This window comes from Podarcis melisellensis (genome assembly GCF_964234715.1).
Source record: "Podarcis melisellensis genome assembly, chromosome: 1".
Lineage (NCBI taxonomy): Eukaryota > Metazoa > Chordata > Lepidosauria > Squamata > Lacertidae > Podarcis > Podarcis melisellensis.
In genome coordinates, this window is record NC_138528.1 from 63,336,000 (window position 1) to 63,349,608 (window position 13,609).

The 13,609-nt window shown below is 38.8% G+C and overlaps 1 protein-coding gene across 8 annotated transcripts in view; it reads right to left on the reverse strand.

The window, feature by feature from the left end:
- Positions 1–13,609, reverse strand: part of DCDC1 (doublecortin domain containing 1) — a 251,538-nt gene that overhangs the window by 60,541 nt on the left and 177,388 nt on the right. The gene's annotated exons all lie outside the window — the stretch shown is intronic.

Consider the following 13,609-nt stretch of genomic DNA (forward strand, 5'->3'; position numbering starts at 1 on the left):
ATTTCACAAACAAAACAATTTAATTTCCAAGCCAGAGCATTGCAAATTGATTCTCCTTGAATTAGTTTACCATCAATTCATTACCTCTCAGATCACACTCCAATTAACTCCTCTTCAATTAATCCCCAAAGGACTAATTTCCCCTCTGCCCTCCCAAAAAGAAGGGCGTTGAAACACACACACACACACACACACACTTACTTCATACCCAACCAATGCAGCCCTATCCTCTTCTCTGCCTGTCTTTTAATAAAGAGGTGTGGTGGGAGGAAACTACAGGGAATAACCTTGTCTGTGCTTTATAGTGACACAGAAATAGAAGCACCTACACAAAGCAGAGGCTCAGTATATAGCATTTAGATTTTAATAATATAGATTTTAAAGTGCTGGGTCTCTTCTCTTCCACCCCCACCCATGGCAGATGTCAGTGCAACGCACACTGCCTAGCTAGAAAACTCTTGGTGATTTAGTTCCTTTGATTTTAAAGATAAAGACAACTATTTTCTTTGCTTATAGAACTGTGGGAAGGGAGGGGGGGTCACTGCCATCCTGTTGAACAAAAGACTCTTGGGGATCCAGTTGCACATCAGGAGACTTGTGGGAATTCTGCTAGGTCTTGGGCACTATTGTTGATGAACATTTGCAGCGCGCACCACACGGCTTTTCCTGAAAGAGCGATTAAGCTGCCAGGCTTCAGCGCAGTATGAGTTTTAATAACTAAGTTCAAGCCCCCTGAAAACTGTGTTTTATAAATGAAAAGCTGACAATCTGTGAGCTGCATTGGCATAGGTAACAATATAATGACTGTATAAGTGCCTAAAATGAAATCTGCCCTCAGTGGCACATTCTCGTCTCTTTCGGTTTCTGCCTGTGTTTTCCAATAGCATCTGTAATTGAAACCCAACATTTCTCGTTTGCAGCCACTAGGTGGAAACAGCGATTCGTGGAAGTACAGTTGAGAGGCATTTCTTTTGAAAAGCTGCATCACATTTAATTCTACTTAATGTTATTTTATTTCTTTTTTTATTTCAGACAGCCCTAACATAATTGCTTCCCCCCCCAGATGTCTCACGAAGAAGTAAAATAGAACTCCTTGTGCCCCAGATAGCTGTCAAATCTCTCTTTTTCAAGCATGCGTGCAAAGGACAAGGCAAGGCTAAAAACAAAGTGACATACTTTTTAACCCCATAATCAATAGGTATGCTATGACTCTCTGTGATTATAAAGAAGCAAAGGAAACACTAGCTATATAGTTTCTTCTGAAGTTATCTGGACTGCTGTGATTTTGACCGTTTTCTATCCCTTGTTTATATTTTGCAGTGTATCACTGACTGCTCTGATCTCCCTGGCGCAGTAAAGGGGGATATATATTTGATTTTAAATAAATATTACCCAACATTTTACCACTTCTGACTCAATATGGACAAATCTCAGTGCTTATTGTATGCTGCTGAACTTCGTAAGTAAATTGGGGGGGCATTCTAATTATAGTACAATCCCATGCATGTACTTAACAGTAAGTCCCACTGTGTTCAGTGGGTCTTGCTCTCAGGACAGTTTGCATAGGAGTGCTGCCTTATTTCTATTTCCGCTTAACTGTTTGCGGCAGTCTATGCAATTATGCAAAAATGGGGCCACAAATGGCATTCACTATGAAACTGCCCTAAACTTTCACGAGCATTAAGGGCTGCTAGCTCATGAGTAGAAATTATTATACTAAAATATAAGTCCCTGCTGAATAATTATAACGTTATCAGAAAAGCAAAGAAAGGATAAATTTACTAAGATCCTGAAGGATTGCAATATTTCAAATCATGACAATTAGAGCTATATTAGAGTACATTTATTTCTGCTTTTTACTGTATTTTTAATGTAATGGAAACTAAGGTGTTGGTTTGCTATGGCCTGCCCATAATGTATATGTCACAGCTGGGCCACAAAGCAGGTTAGCAAAAGGAAGACTACTCAATCGCATTAAAGAATTCTACAAAAATCAGAAGCAATTTGTCCATCCAGGAAGTGCGGAAATCACAGAAGGACCCAGTATAGATTGCAGGCCACCCTTCCGATCTAATAACATATTTTTATTTTACAATATTGTTGCATGAAGTGAGCAATTACCCTTCAGTCATTGGGAAGGAGGTTAATCACTCACTGACTGGAATGTATATATTCTGAGATGCTGCAGCCTCAACTGTGGGTTGCTCTGGGCCAGGCACTGTCCCTGGAAAATGATGTTATATATCGGAGAACAACTTACAAATGATATGGAAGGGACAACAGAAATATTGTGGTCTTCTCAATATTGCTTCATAGGACATATAACTCCATAGCTGTGAAAATGCATTTCTCCTGAATTTTCTAATCTTGCCAACCCTTACTTACAAAGATTAGTAGTCCTTCCTCCCACTTGCTAAGGGTTCAACTAGGAGTGGGAAAAGGACCCCAACCACCCAATGCCCAAAATACAACTGTCCTTTCTTAAGTAGTAGAAATGATGGAACTGACCCTGACTGAAAACTGAAAGGAAAGAAACAGGGTTGCAATTTATGTTATCTTCAAGCTGAAGAACAATTAAACAACAGGCAGCCTGAACAACTATGACAGGTAGGGAACGTTTCAGAGGAAAGGCAGCTTGGCACAGAAACATAGGATTGTAGAATCCTGCCCACAGCCATCCCTGGTTGGACTCAAACCACCAACCTTCTGGTTAACAGCCAGACACACTGACCAATTGCGCCATGATGAGTGTAGGTAGGAAAACAGGTAGCGGTTCAAGAAACAGGAGGATGTCACAATGCAGTCTTGTGCACGGGCAGCTAGGGTTTGGGGCAAGTTGTTCAGAGCCACAACACAGAAACAGGTGACACAAGGTGGGGACTTGTGTCTTGTGTCATTTGGCCCTTTCTTCAGCACCTCCAGCTTCTGTTGTAACCCCTGAGCAGCTTCTTTGTCCTTTCTGCCAACTTGGCAGCATGAAACAAACACCCTTCCACACTTGGGTTCAATTGCCATGATGCTTCAAAGGAAATCTCAGTGTATAATGCCTTAGTGAAGACATTTTCTCTCTCTCCTTTTGTCAAAACATTCAAACAAGGGAAGGTCTGTGTTTCAGTACAAGCTTTGCATGCAGAAGGTCTCAGCATGTTCTGCGGGTAGTACTGGGAGAAACCTCTGCTGAAGCCCTGGAGGGCTGCTTCCAGTCAGTGTAGACAATACCAAAGTAGAAGGCAGGTTTCTATGTTTCTAAAGTACTATTTTTTCTTCCCATTTTCGAAAGGAGTTGTGGTTTGTAGATTGAATTCAACAAACAAGATACAAAAGAGTTAAAGGAATGCAGGTTTTTTAAAACTTAAAATTAAAGCTGACCTTTTCTGTCTTCTATCAAGTAACAATTACATTGTCTTAAATCTCATAATGAAATAAAATGAAGTGCAATATGTAATCTGAGCATGATATTCTACGTAATAATTACCTTGGTGAACACCAGCCCAAATCAGCATGCTTCTAATAAACAGGTAGAGGGGGAAATAGCAGATTTGCATACTATTACTGACAAGGACAAATAGTGTTTCTCTCATACATTTTCTTCAAGAATATTGTGGCCCATTTGCATTATTTATCTTTGGTAGAAATAGGCTACCATTATCAAAGCAGGACCTGCCCCCTTCCTCTCTTCAGTTCTTTGAATCCTGCCCCTCTTACCAGCACTATACCAGACCTCTGTTAGATTTTTTAAAAAGCTGCTACAACAGACTGTATCTCCACTGCACAGGTATTTCCTCTGTGGACTATATTTTAGCAGCAATGTGTAGCACTACTAATACTCAGTAAAAAAAATTGTAAAAAATTTGGTGATGGTACTTACATCTTGAGAACTTGTAAAATGTTTCTCCTACCCTGCTCTCCATATTCCTGTGCCCTCTCCTTCATTTCATACCCTCCAACATTTATCTGATGAAAACAGGGACGTCCCATTCCATAATGGTAATTTTAATCATTATAGACATCTTAGTGGGTTGCCCCAGCCACTCTGGGCAGCTTTCAGCATATATAAAAACATAATAAAACATGAAACATGAAAAAACTCCCCTATACCACATTGTCTTCAGACAGGTCAGGGATTGGATAACTCTATACCCTCCAACATGCATCCAATGAAAATAGAGACATCCTAAGAAAAAGTGAGACATTCCAGGATCAAATCAGAAACTGGGGTGGCTTCTCTAAATAAGGGGTGTCCTTGGAAAATAAGGACACTTGGAGGGTCTGTCATTCTCTGTTGAGTTTATGATGACCTTTTAATTATAAAGTTGATAATAAAAATAAAAACACAATAAAAATGGAATTGTTTAACATTTTATTATTGATGTTTATTAATTTGAGTTTCAAAGACTTTAAAAATTAAGTCTGGTGCCAGTCCCTGTCACAAAATGGCTACTGTGGGATGTGTTGCATAACAAAAAAAATGTCTGCTGTTGGGGTGTGGCCTAGCACAAAAGTAGAAAGAGCAGAATCATTGGTGCTTGCACTTGCCCTTCCTCAGGCTTATCAAGGAAAGTCAACACATTGTCCTGCTGGTCCTGTTTGTAGCAATCACACCAAAATGATTTTTCCATATACTTATAATGATAGTTTTCTTATTTAATAACAGCAGGGTATCAGGGAAAGTATACAATAGGGCCATCCCCATACTGTCTTTCACATGCAAAGAACCCATGCAAACATTCACAATACATATACAGACACACATGCATCTCCCTGTCTCTCTCATTCACTCATTCACCTCAAATACGTACAATCACACATTTATGTATCCCTCCCCCACACACCACATTTATACATACCTCCCCCTTTTCCTCTCTCTCATACAAAACACCTAAGAACCTAAAAATCAAGCCAGTGGTCTGTCTAGTCCAGCATCCTGTTCTCACAGTGGTCAAATAGATGCCTTTGGGAAGCCTGCAAACAGGACATATACACCACACATTTTGTTTAGTCGTTTAGTCATGTCCGACTCTTTGTGACCCCATGGACCACACATAGATATCTCCTTCTCTGTCCAAGTGCAACTCTCCCCTCGCCTCACAATATATACATTGCTTTCTCTCACATGCAGATAGACAACATAGAGATTTCTTCCTCCCTCCTGGCATATTTTAAAAGCAAGCCCTAGCACAGGATTGTCCTAGCAGAACTCCCAGCTTGGTTTTGCCACAGATTTTAATGCGTCCTTCTTATTTGTTTGTGGGGAGGTTAGGGTGATATTTCATTTATTTGTTTAGGTTCGTCCTACTTGTGGTTGACGTGCTAAGCCAAACCATGACTTGGTTGTTTGCAATAAGACCTGTTTTGGTTTAACATTGAGTATGAATAAGGGCAATGGGGGCACTTCTTTCCAACCCTGAACTTTCCAACGTCAGTGCTGTGACAGGGCTGCCTTAGTCAAACTCTACACCCTACCAATTCACCAAGCCATATCAAAGTTCCATGAAATGTGAGTGCATGTTCGATTTGGCCCTATCTTGAACCCAATGGAATTCACTTTCTTCCCTCTGGTCTTTTTTGAGCTTGAGAGATTAGACATTTTCAGTGGAGTGGAGTCTATCCAAACCAAATCACAACCAAATATACAAAACTATGCAAACATTGCCAGGGTCTCTAAAACATATAAAATACAGCCAAGCAGTTATATGCTGTAGTCTTGGAATTATATACATTTACATAAGTTTTCGTCATACTTAGGCAAAGGCAGTTTGACATGGAGAATCATAAAGGAAGATCCTCTCAAGTGGCTGATTGACTTTAAGAAATAAAAATGAGTAAACTAAAACCGTCTCTCCTTATAATGTAATTTACATATTTATGTTACTTCACAGATGGTAACAGTACATACTAAAGTAACAGAACAAAGTAATAGCCACATTCTTTTTTTTTCTTTTGGTAAGCAAGCAGGTAGCATTTTGTCACACACAAATTCTGCAGACACACAAGTCCAGCAGATCTGAAATTCTCTCTCCTGCTGTCACTCTGCCATTCTCAATAAGGAAGTGAAGACCTAGGTATGTCATGCACATTAGGTGAAGCTAACAGCCTCCGGGGACAGGTGCTTCCCACACAGTTTAAAGAAATACTGAACTAGCCGAACAATGAATATTAGTCACTGTTCTTCCCCATGCAGTCCGAACTGGGATGCAATTCTGATGTTTTCTTAAGAATAATGAAACTGAGCACCATATTAGATGCTTCCTTATGGGTATATAACTGTTATTTTAACTATGTTTCTAAAGAAGTAAACACCTCAGAGGTTTTAAAATATGTTACTGGAAATAAGACCTATTTATTTATTTTTAGTTTGCCCGACGTTTTTAGGCAGTATAGCAGAGATAGATAGAAAGAGAGCATTTCCCCTCATAAAAGCATCATTCAGGATTATAGAGATACTGGCTCGGTGCTGATATAGTACATACTTGGGATGTAGAAAGTCTCCAGGAAGCGCTGATACCCTGGAGAGCTACTGCCAATTCAGTGTAGTCCATACGGAGCTAAATGAACCAATGATCTGACTTGGTATAAGGTAGCTTCCTGTGTTCCTAAAGCCCTTCTAAGTATAGGAACTTACTTAGGAACTTGTAATCCAGGTACAGCAGTGAGCCACAGTCAAAGTAAAGTAGTGAGGGGCACCATGCCAAAATTACCTGGCAATCAGTGTACAAGATCCAAGCTAGTCACTGTAGGAAAGGCAAAATCTCCCACAGCCCCACTACTTGTATTCTGGTATAAACTATCTCATTTGCAGTTTCTCCCTATGACTGGAATTTATAAGTGAAGATTAAAGGTACTTTCATTAAAGGTAATTTCAGAAGTTTTTTTGCTGGATTTTTTCATCTGCATTTAACATCACACCAACCCTTGGGTAGTATATTCAAATGTAAATCATATTCCACTTAGAAATACTGTCTTGGTGCAGGAAATAAAATGTTTCATAGCGGAGAAGGTGAATGATAGATAGATGATAGATAGATGATAGATAGATAGATAGATAGATAGATAGATAGATAGATAGATAGATAGATAGATGATAGATAGATAGATAGATGATTGATGATAGATAGATAGATAGATAGATAGATAGATAGATAGATAGATAGATAGATAGATAGATGATAGATAGATAGATGATAGATAGATGATAGATAGATAGATGGTAGATAGATGATAGATAGATAGATAGATAGATAGATAGATAGATGATAGATGATAGATAGATGATAGATAGATAGATGATAGATAGATAGATAGATAGATAGATAGATAGATGATAGATAGATGATAGATAGATAGATAGATAGATAGATAGATAGATAGATAGATAGATAGATGATAGATAGATAGATGATAGATAGATGATAGATAGATAGATAGATAGATAGATAGATAGATAGATAGATAGATGATAGATTGATTGTTATTATACCGTCCTTCATCCAAAGATCACAGGGCAGTTCAAATGCAAAATGAGAAAACAAAACACATTTTTAAAAGCCAATAATCCCCCTCACACAAACACATTTTAAAAGCCACAGAACATTTAATCAGCCTGGTTGCAGAGAAAGGATTTTGCTTGGTGCCTACAGATATATAGTGATGATGCCAGGCAAGTCTCCCTGGGGAGAACATTCTACAAGTGGGGAGCCACCACAGAAAAGATCCATTCTCATGTTGCCACTCATCCCACTTAACCAAAGGTGTTTCCTTTGAGCTCAGTTTTGCTTTTTGCAAAACCAAACCAAACCAAACCTCTGAAGTGCTTATTTGTAATCACATTGTCAGAGCACCACCAAGCTTTCCCCCCCGGCAGGGTAGGAGGCTGCTTTGACCGGGGGTGGGGAAAGAACTACATTTTGGAAAAGAACTACATGTATATGTTTTGGATAACGGAGAATTATTTCTTAAACAGGACATCCTAAATGATGTAGAGAGGATAATCTGAATACAAGGTAGCAAAATGATTTAAGATATATTAGCAGTCACTATCGCTAAAACTAGCGACAGCACTGATAAGACACCAAAGTGAACATTTACATTCTTAGTACCATGTTCAAAAAGAAGGAGATTGACATATGGAGGAGATTCAAAGGAGTTAAACCACAAAACTGAATGACGGAAGTAGCTTCAGTACGGATAAAAAATGATGGAGCCTATTTAAATGTTTGAATCCTTACATGCAGACTGCTTTACATTATTCTATACGGTAGCAGTAACATGTAAAGAAGCCCTAAAGGGGGACACAGTTAGTTCTAAATGTTTAAAAAGGATGCCAAAAAACAGAGAAGGAATAGTTGTTCACACAATCCACTAAATTGAACCCCAGGAGAAAGTAGGATTTAGGTCATTATTTTAAATGCACAGCTTCTGAGGCATAAAGCAGTTAAATAAATGTGCAAAGCTGGGAGAGATGTATGTTCCAGAGCCTTTCGTAAGCACACGGTTTTTATAATGGATGAGAAGATTCGGAACCTGTACACGTCAAATGATGTCCCAGTTGGCTTTTGGATTTCACCATATTAACAAGGAAAGCTTTCTTATTACAGTAACATGAGAAGTTGCCCAAAAGTTGCCCATGAGAACTAAACACTTTTTTGGGGGGGGGAGGGGTTTACATACTATACATTCCAATTCAGAAACTAGAATCTACATCTAGGATAGCATCCCTTCCGGGTAAGATCAGCTTTTGACCTTACCAGTTAGAGTAGGAAACCACATCTTCAATGAGAAACAAACAATGGGTTGTATCCAGCAAAGTCATTGTGTGAGCAAAATGACTCCCTCTTGCACAAGAGAATTCACCATCCTTTTCCCTGCCCCAGGCACCCCTGTATCCCCTAACTCTGCTTTGGGGGTTCCCCCAACTTTATGAAGCATATTTTGAAGGCGTGAGTTACATAGAGGGGGAAGAGAGGGAAAGGAATTCATTTATTTATTTATTAATAATTTATTTATATGAGTTTTTATAACAGCATTAAATAACAATAGAACAAAGAGCAGTCATACAAGTTATGTATCAACTACATATTTCATTGGTCCAATCATGTGGAAGAATAAAAATAAAGTGCCATTTATGCTATAAATAAGTTATAAGATCATTAAAAAAATTAATATAGTATACATTTTATACCAGATCTTTCTGTAATATTCTCTATGTTAAGGATGGACTCCAGCTGAGTTCTCTCTAGGGTAATCATGAGATAAAGCTAAACCAGTGTTTATGAAATATTATCTAGTATTTCTGTTTTCCTCTTTCCAGTCTGCTTTGTCAGTTTTTCCATTAGGGCTATGGACCATACCTACAGTAGCTGTACCACTCATTCATCATGCTCAAGCTTGTAATTATCCAGTGTTCTGCAGTTTCAATTCTTGTTGCCAGAATAAAGGAAGTCAACAGGTTCCTTCCATGCACATCAGGAGCACCTTCAAAGGATCATGTGGTACTAGCTGGCTTGTTATTAGGCCAACTAAAGTGCCCAGAAATCCTGGGCCACTGGCAGGGACTAACAGGGCTCCAAAGAGTGTGTGGCAGAGGCCCAGGCGAGGGAACCAGTGATTTATAGGGTGTCACACCACCCACAAAGCAGGACCCAGAAGAAGAAGGAGAGTCAGGGCAGCCAAAGCAGAGGAAGGCAAGGAGGATGTGACAGAGGAAGAAGCGACAATCCAGTGAGGGATAGGTCAGTTGATTCCTTACCTTTCCCTGCCCCACTGTCTCCTAGAACCAGCAGGGACTCAAAAAGGGAAGAGCAGTGACAACTTCTGTGTAGGACAAGTCTCAGGTTGCAGGCATGCAACCCATCAGAGGAGGGGATATAAGCTGGGGGAGGGGAGGGACACCACTGTTGCTGCAACTGAGCTATAGGGCCGGGACCTGTGGACAGTTGCCTAGAGGCTAGAGGTGTGTGTATGCATGTATATTCAGAGCACTGTGGAAGGTGCTGTTAGTGTTTCACTTGCCAATAAAGAGTTAACTGTCAGACATGTGCCTGACAGCCCAGATATCTGGGCTGAGCTGTGACAGCCACTGGGCAAGTCCACCACATGTGGTAGAAGGTACCTGACCCCACACATTGCATCCAGCATAGAGGACAGGTAGCTTTTTTGTGATTCTGCTAAGTGCGTAGGGAAGACATGGATCAGTTTGAAAGAGTTCTCCTTCAAACTGGCCGATACTGAACAAAATGGCACCCTGCCCCACCTTCAACTCTATTTTGCTGGATCAATAGTTAGGTTTAGGCCATGTTTCCAGGTTTATTTAAGACTGTCCAAGAACTACAATGTACAATGATTTAGTTTGAGTCACCCAATTGTAAATAAGAACTTTCCTTACTTTCTCAGAAGTACAGAGGCTAGTTTGTGTATCTGAAATATAGAAAGAACCATCTTAAGAGTTCCCTTTAGAAGAAAGGACCACTGGAAAAGTGGACAAAGCATATTTGGTACTTGCAGAATGACTTCAAAGTACAAAATAACCGCTACTCTTTGAGCTTGTGTTCTGTTTTCTAAGTCTCTTATCTTTATGCTTGATCCCTGACAATTAGGTGGGGATGCAAACTAGATCTGCACCCCAATATTCTAGCCAGAGAGATCCAAATGGAGTTGGTAGTGGATCAAGTTCTGTTTTCTAGTGTCTAGGGAAATTATCACAGCAAGTTGAGTATAAGAGAGATTTTTTTCTAACCCCATCCTTTACGAACTTGGATGTCTCTGGTTTTGAAGAAGTGCGATTTCCACCTGAAGGTAATGTTGGGGTCTCAATTTTTGGCTGCTGATGCTGCCTGGCTTGTTATTCCTCACAATGCCAAGGTCTCCAGGACAAGACAGACTGGTGAAAAGCTATTCATGTTAGCTCATAAAGGATAGTAGCATTCCATAAATTATGAGTTGCTGCTACAGTTATCCCATTTTATACCAAGGACAAATATGCATAAAACCCTATTTTTCCTGGTATTCAGATCACTACCTCAACTTACAGGAGCTGAAAATCAAAATTGCCATTTGTTAACTGACAGAACTCTCAATCCTTAATCTTGCTAGCAGAAGTAACTTGGATGAAGGGACAGAAACTATTTTTTTTAATGAGGTGGCCACTACAGTTCTAAAGAGGGTCATAGATTTTGAGATGCAAGCTTTTCAGTCAGTGGAGCACTGAGAAATCTGTTTCAAATATATATCTGTGTAAAATGGGGATAAGATTTCCAGTCTGAGATATTTTAATAAAATCATTAATGCTTATAAAGCTGCTTTGCAGCATACTGAATCGCCTCAAAAATATATTTATTTAGCAGGAGCCAAACAAAATGATATCTGTGGGTGTATGTGTAAAATTTAGACCCTGAGAGAATCAAATAAAATTAGTAACCTACCTTTTATATTTTTATTACATGGATCTAAAAGATAAGAAGTTGCTGGGAAATTAATAGGAACATTCTTTTGTTTCATTTTATACAGCACTGGAGCCTTCAGAATTAATTGCAGCCTTCTAATAAACACAATGATGTAATGACGTATTTAACATTACTGGTTTTTGTTTGATTCCAAATAAATTGCAGATTTTTTTCTGGTGTGATACTAAAACAATTACCATTTTGAAAAAGGATAATTAATCTGCAATTTTTTCACATTAGATCATATATCTCTAAAGAGGGCCCGCAGATTTGATAGTCTTCAGCTGCTGTGTATTTATTTTTCATTTTTTTTCCTAGTGATGTACCGCCCCATCAGTGCTGACATTTAAATGAGTGAGTATTCAACACAAATGTGATCATTTGTATAGCATCCAATGCAGCCCCATACTGAGATGATTGCTTCTTGGAGCCATCTATGGGTTCTCGAATAGAGGGGAAAAGCCAGGCAAAATTTTATCAATTTACATTTTTCTGTGATTAATTTTTATGCAAATAAGGGCCCGACCGTGCTCCCATCTCACCTGAATCATGCGGATCATCAAAGACAAATTGAGCATCACTTATTTAAAAAATAGGCTTTAAACTACTCTACAGCTGTGTTGGAAAATGCTAAGAGCAGGGCATGAACTTTTCTAATGTAACACGGATAGATAAGAAAATGCCTCTTTCTGCTTTTTGTTATCCACAGCCTCACAAATGTAAATGATAACAAAATCCTAAAAAATACCTTTGGTTTGTAGCTTCTATCTCTTTGTAAATATTTGACAGCCAAAAAAACAAACAAAAAACAGTGGGAGGAGATTTCTGCCCAATACTTAATCAGAAGGTTCTGCATACAAACAAAATAGTCTAAATACTGGTGATACTAAAACTGTATATCTGGAAAATGTTTTTTTATCATATGTATAAAGAATAATTTGCTTCCGTTATTAGAAAAATGTGCTCTATGCAAACATAAAATTGTATTGAATTAACCACATATATGCATAAACTACGGTATATGTATTATATCATTTTTTAAAATAGAATTTAGTAGTGTGCATCTAAAAATATATTCAATTAGTGTTTGCTTCTGAATGGAAATAATGAGAAAAAGCCCGCCTACACAGCTGTACATCCCACTCTTAAGCACATGTTCTTGTAAGTAAGCTGTATTTATGTCTTTAGATGAATTACATATGCAGATTAAAGAAACAAGTTCTGAGAACTTTGCATCCTTCAAGAATGGAAACTAAGATGAAATATTTCCTTTAAAAAAATTAGTTCTCCCCTTACCAACCAGAAGATGATGCAAAAATCTAATTAAAGTAGGTCCTTTAATGGTCAGTGTTAAAAAAACTTGCTAATTAGAGGTGTGCATTGAACTTAGGGATTCTTGAATAATTCATTTTTTGCAAATTCCTGTTCAAGATGACTTGAACTGCACCTTTCAGACTAAATTTAAATGTAAAAAAATCCAGATTTGAATAAGACTCTTGTAAGCAAAACGTTTTAAGAAATATCTTGAAAGAAACATTTTTCTTCGTAGGTATGTTGAGAAAAAAATAGGCTTAAATATGTATTAGAATATGCATTTAAATAGCATTCTGGGAGGATTTAAAAAATGCAGGTTAAAGTGGAAATGGAATGGAATGATGGATAAAACATGTCCAAGTAAAATTGACCAGAAATAAACAAATTAGCCAATTTCTCACTAAAATGCTGATTTAAATTTTGACAGAACCATTTCCCGTTCCCGGGGAGATGTTGTTGCGGGCTGGGAGCAAGCCCTCCCTGCGCCATTGAATGGTCCTCAGCCACGTCACTCTTAGGCTGTCCAATTTTGACGGTCTGGGGGCATGGCACGGGCTATTTAAACTGCCCACGACTGAGGACTTGCCCCTGTTTTTCTCCTTGCTTGGCCATTTCTCTTGCCCTCCCTCCCTTAGGTTAGGCTCTTTTATTTCTTGATCTTGCTATGGACCTCAGTTGGTCACCTTGATTGTCCAAGGGGCCTGGTAGGAATTTTCCCACTTGGCAAATTGGTTTTTCCACCTACCTTGTAGCAAATCATCACAACTTTGTAAGGTTTGGCGGTTAGGCATTGGAGTATTAGGCTGAAGGTGAGGGGAGGTAGTGGCCATCACCTACCCCTCCTAATTCGAGGGTAT